Source organism: Ursus maritimus, unplaced genomic scaffold (assembly GCF_017311325.1).
Source record: "Ursus maritimus isolate PB19 unplaced genomic scaffold, ASM1731132v1 scaffold_13, whole genome shotgun sequence".
In the NCBI taxonomy this organism is placed as follows: Eukaryota; Metazoa; Chordata; class Mammalia; order Carnivora; family Ursidae; genus Ursus; species Ursus maritimus.
This window is the reverse complement of record NW_024423675.1, coordinates 18,956,406-18,962,405: the sequence shown is the minus strand read 5'-3', so window position 1 is coordinate 18,962,405 and position 6,000 is coordinate 18,956,406. Positions and strand designations below refer to the sequence as shown.

Sequence of the window (6,000 nt, the reverse complement as noted above, 5' to 3'; positions counted from 1 at the left end):
GGGGTTCTCTGATGTAATTGCAATCGCATAAAGCAATCTGAACCGGAGGAGGGAGCGCTTCTCCTCCAAAACGTTTTTGAAGAGGCTACTGGAGAAGGAAGACTATTGAGTTTGTTCTCCACGAGCCTTTTGGGCATTAAAAATGAGCTTCAGAAGTTCTCCTTCATTTATTTTTCTTGAAATAAAGAGCTTATGTTTCCATCTTGAGATCTGAATATTCACACCAAAATGCAAATTGGCAATTAACTCCCATATATTTAGGAAAATGTATGGAAATTATTTCAGGTCAGCAGAAAGACAAAGCTTCCGGAAGAATTGGTAATGAATACAACCTTTATCCCTTTGGTTCTCTGCAGTTCCTCCAACTGCTGGAAAATAAAAATGGTAGGTGGGGGGAAGGTGACTCCAAGTTATTTGGGGGTCACGGGCTTTAGTAAAAGAAGCTTTTACTCAGCCATCTCCTGAAGTAAAGTCTTCTGTCACTGGCTATTTTTCTAACAAAGACAGCCTCCCTTTTCTCATGGGCACGTCAGCTTCAGAATTGTGCCTCTGAAGCGGGCTCAGGGCGGGTCTTCCCAGCTCGGCTACCTGTGCGGTTGCTGAGATGTGGGACTTGCGTCTGGAAGGCCGGAGCTGGCCAGCCTTCTATCAACAGGAAGTCGTAGAGCCAGGGAGCAAATCCAGGATCTGAGGAAACACACTGAAAACTTCTCTCTCCTAGTTGGCCTTTCCTCCTACTCTCCTGGGAGCTGTGACCCAAGAATGAAAATTACCGACAGACACAGCATTTCTGGGGCCAGGAAAAATGGAAATTCAGTCCATGGAATGAACTCGACTTGGCAATTGTCCTGTGTCCTAAAAGGGGCAGTTTTCAGGGCTCCTAACATGTAGAGACACCTCGGGGCAGGAAGAAAGCTTTTGGGGGCGGTTAGCTGATAATCCAGGTCCTGCACGTGGCAGGCGGGTCTCGTGCCCACGCCCCTCACAGGGACAACAGGCCCCAGCTCCTCCTCGTGTTCACCTTTCACGTATTTGGGGAAATGTGTGGCAGTTATCTCAGGCCAGCAGCTCCCAGACAGCTCCCCAAGCCATGGGTTTGGTGTTCGGGAACGGCTCCAAACCAGGTGCCGTCTGCTGGCAGGGCTGACTCCCTCGTGGTGACGCAAGAAAAATAAGAACCATGTGAAAATCTTCATAAAGCTAAAATGATTCCACCCAAAGGATCATCCTTTATTCTGAAATATCTGCTCCCTACTATTTTGGTGTTAAAATTTATTTTATATAAGGGTCATACATTGTCACGATTTGGGAATTTTAAAGAGCGTTTTATTAAATATTGTATGTTGTCAGGATTTGGCAATTTAAAAAATGTCCTTACTTGGCAAAATACATTTGCAACCTATTAGGTCTCTCCAGTTTCATTTGGAGAAGTTCTGAGACCCAGAAGCTCCATTTTACCATTAATGAAAAGGTTTTAATTGTGGAGAAGCCAGCAAGGAAACTGTACGGTTTCATTTCTTTTACCAAATGGTCACTAATTTGGCAATTTTAACTATCTGAGATGCAGTTGGGGAGAGAGAAGTTAAAAAAGAAATCCTGAGCAAGTGAAATAAGATATTACTTGGTCTACCCTTAAAGATCTTGTATTTTACTACTAAGAAAATTCTTCCAAACCCTCCTTCAGAGTCTATTTACCTTTTTCGTAGGTGCATTTCTTACAAGCTCAATTATAGCGATGTAATGGCCTTCGATTTGAAGGGGAAGGTATTTTGGGGAAGAAGAATGCACACACAGCTGGACATGGAATAAGCATAATAAGAATTTTTGTTATAACTAAATGGTATTTTATTAATAATATAGAACAATTAAAGTACAATAACATGATCAATATTATAAAATATTAACCATTGTTACATCAATAGTAGCATCATTATGATATACTTATACTAACAATATTGTCATAATAAAATAATCAGTGTTTGAGTCTTCGGAAGGCTATTTTCCAGGAGATTCTGAGGAAGCCTGGTTGTGCTGACTGCGTCGAGGTCTATGCTGGTTGCCATTTGTCACTTCTTGCCTGGTGCTCTCCCAAACTGCCCTGCCAATCACCTCTGTGTCAGTCACATGTGGAAATTCTCTCTGGTCTAAGTATGGGCACAAGCCTCTCCGTTTAAGCCCCAAGCACAGCAAACACAGGCTGTGATAGTAACCCCTTCTCTGGGTCTTGAGAATAATATCAGTGAATTACAGGGAGAAAAGGAAGAATTCGACTGGTAGTCAGATGTCAGCGCCGCAGAGTTCATAGGTCATGCCTCCTCCCAGGCCCATCTGCCCGTGTCCCCTTGGCCCAGGCCTGCAGCCACATTGCTGGGGCATGCTCACTGCTGTGAGAACATCCTTTGATGGCCTTATGCCCCCTTCTCACCCCAGTCGAAGGAAGCAAAAACCTCTTCACATCGTATTTTCTCTGAAGAGCTATACACTGACTGCCATGAAAACAGCCTGACTCTTCATTATGGAACAGGGTTTACCTCTCAGTTTGAAGCGTCTGCTGTTGGTTTAGTTCAGACAGCGCAAGGTCAACAGATAGGTTTTCCTTGTATCTCGTGACTAAAAAGACCATTACGATTTTTTTTTAAAGATCTTATTTATTTATTTGACACAGAGAGAGTGAGAGAGCACAAGCAGGGGGAGTGGCAGAGGGAGAGGGAGAAGCAGGCTCCTGGCCAAGCGGGGAGGGAACCTGATGCGGGACTCAATCCCAGGACCCTGGGATCATGATGTGAGCCAAAGGCAGACGCTTAACCGACTGAGCCACCCAGGTGTCCCCATCAAGGCTGTTTTAAAGAGATAGAGTCTACATCGAGGAGAAACTCTAGCTTCCATTCTGTAGATGCCGCGGATTAAAATGTCACTGAATAGTGCGATTTCCAGCTTTTGTGCCTTTATGGTTGGGATTATGATTGAAGCAGGAAGAAAAAGGTGCTGGGTTTTAAAAATAGCTGTCCCCTCTACATGGTAGTAACAACAACAACAATATAGCAGTGACAGTCTTATATAACATTCATTGAGCATTTCTGTATTTGAGGCTCTGGGACAAAGCACTTTGTGTGTATTTTCTTATTTGGTCCCTGATAGTGACGGGAGTCAGGAAAACGGCAGGAATTAGGTATGAATGAACCGAGTCCCACAGCCTGAGTCCACTTACTGATGGGCCAGCAGCCCTCTAGACCTTGGCAATCTGTTTGTATTATTGTTCAGAATAGTAATTATGCTTTCCCATTTACACTTCCCATAAAAGAGTACATTATGTTCTGTCTGCTCTGTTTAATGAGCTTAGAAAAGTGTAACATGCTTAGAAAGAATAGCATCCCTAAAATATTAAAAACAAATGGTTAACATGTTCTAACATGTTGGTAATTGGGTCATTCAGAATACAAGCGCGGCTGCTGTAACAGAGGCCAAACAACAGCGGCTCAAAGAAGGCAGAAGCTAACTTCGCTCTCATGTTGAAGTCTGGGAAGCCCATCTGAGGATGATAGGATGCCTCCATGGTGTTGGGACTCAGGCTCCTTCTCTGTTGTTGCTCTGCTACTCTTTTTTTTTTTTTTTAAGATTTATTTATTTTAGAGAGAGAGAGTATGAGCAGAGGGAGGGACAGGGGGAGTGGGAGAGCACGCAGCCCCACATAACATGGGGCTCATCCCAGGACCCTGAGATCATGACCTGAGCCGAAATCAAGAGTCAGACACTTAACCAGACTGCGCCACCCAGGCGCCCCTGCTCTCCCACTCTTAACACCAAGTCTCTACCTCATGCTCGAAAATGGCCCCTCCGGTTCCCACTACTGCACAGTCTAGCCAGTGGGATGGGGGCAGAGGTAGTGGAGGCAGGCCTTCCCATTTAAGAACTCAACCCTCAAAGCTGCATGCACCCCTTAAATGCTTGGATCTCACTGGCCGGAACCTAGTCCCTTGGCCACACTGAGCACCAAAGGAGATGGGGAAATGCAGTGCTGGGTGCTCAGGTGGCCAGATAAAATTCAAGGATCCCACTAATAAAGAAAGAAGGGGGCATGGGTATTTGGGGATAACCAGCAGCCTCTGCTAAGTTCTTAAAGAAGTCTTTTTTTTTTTTTTAAGATTTTATGTATTTATTCGTCAGAGAGAGCATAAGCAGGGGGAGCAGCAGGCAGAGGGAGAGGGAGAAGCAGGGTCCCCACCGAGCAAGGAGCCCGATATGGTACTCGATCCCAGAACCCGGGGATCATGACCTGAGCCGAAGGCAGACGCTTAACTGACTGGGCCACGCAGGCGTCCTAAAGAACAGTGTTCTGTGAACTAGAAAATTCACTCTATAAAGCGAGTGATTTTCTAGTAAGCATAAGTAATGCCACATTCTGTCTTATTCCCTCTTTTTTATTGCCATCCATTTCTCCCCACCTCCCTGCCCCCACCCAGAGAGTATGTGTTCTTGGCATTGTGTAACAAGGAAGTCAAATTCACAAAAATCTCAATTAAGAGAATGTTCGAACTTAAGTAGAAAGGGTTTTATTTGTTCCACCACTTGCTTGAAGCCTCGTTTTAAAATGTGTTTTCATTAGAACTGTTGAATTGGCTTCCGCGCTTCTTTGATCGTCCAGATCTCGTATTGTCTCAGAGTCATACTTGTGTACGTCAAATGCAGCACGACATCGTGCGCAAGGGGAGAAGAGCTGTCTAATAAGCCTTCCTGTGCTGATCTTCGCGGCCCCCCCTCGCTGATGGGGGGCATGGCATGCCTCTTGCAACCCCATTTTCCCATGGGGAAGATCATTACACAAGCACAACGAGGCAGGAGCCATTCCCTTAGGCTGAACGGTGTACAGCATCAGGGTAGGGACTGTCTGTCCTGCGGTTTTCTGGGACTCTCCACCCCCAACCCCAGGGCTGGAGCAACGGCCAAGGTTGAGGCTCAGTGGTGGGTGGGAGGCAGGGGTGTGCTGGCTCATGTCCCCCCACCGGCATTGAGTGTGACGCCAACGTGAATGCTAGTTGATATTTTCAATCATGTTAAGAAGTAAAAGAAAGGGAAACAGCGAAGTGGTATGTTGGAATTTTGCTCCTTTGTTGAGAATGTGATTAACTTCTTCACTGAATTGGATGATAGTGAAAACCAAAAATAGTTCAGTTTTTTGTGTTATTCATGGTGTAACAACTGGAGCCAAGGCACACTTTTAAGTTTAATTTGTGTTTTTAACGTTTTCTCCATCACTTTCTTAAGTCTGTAAGTCAACAAAAGAGTAAATTCAGCCTTAATTTGTAGCATTCGACAGTTTCCAAGGCATAAATATTCCCAGCCTGTCCTGTTTCTAAGGCATCATGACGACAGCCCCGAGCATGGCATTGGTCAGAGATGTGTGGCCCCACCCTCCTGCCTCTGTCCGCCCTTAGGGGCGTGATAACAAAATAATTAGAAAGTGATGAGTTTTGAGTATCGATTACCTTTGTTTTTGACATATTTTAAATTAATACTCTGTAAGTATATCTACTTCAATGTTCAGCGATCGCTGTGTTTAACAAACAATATTCCTGAAAATGTAAGTCCTCCCTTGTGGCCCAGTATAAGGCAGCCCCAGCTTCCCGCTGCTCTGAGTTCTGCCAAGCACACAATCCTGTACCTGGATGGGCCCTGTTTCCTGTCCCATCGACGGGGCCGACCCCACGCCTGCTGATGTGGAGAATTTGGCCTCCTCACCAGTTTCTGTAAGAAACCCAATCACACCATGCATTGCTTGGTCTCTACTAAATGTGTGGTCTCTACTAAAGATTATTGGGATCACAGGGCATAGTGGACAGCATTCCATTAAGTAATTCTCACGGGTAGATCCATTTTTCTGAATTTCACTCATCCAGTGATGGTGTTTTGTGTTTTCTCTTTTCTTTCTTCTCTCTCCTGGTACCCTGGAGTCCTGGGTTCATCGTCTCCTCTCTCAGCTTCCCTCTATCAGGAGGAAACTAA

At 45.1% G+C, this 6,000-nt stretch overlaps 1 protein-coding gene across 7 annotated transcripts in view; it reads left to right on the top strand.

Annotated features, from left to right (window-relative positions):
* Positions 1 to 6,000, top strand: part of SCML4 (Scm polycomb group protein like 4) — a 117,096-nt gene that overhangs the window by 52,236 nt on the left and 58,860 nt on the right. The window lies entirely within an intron of this gene.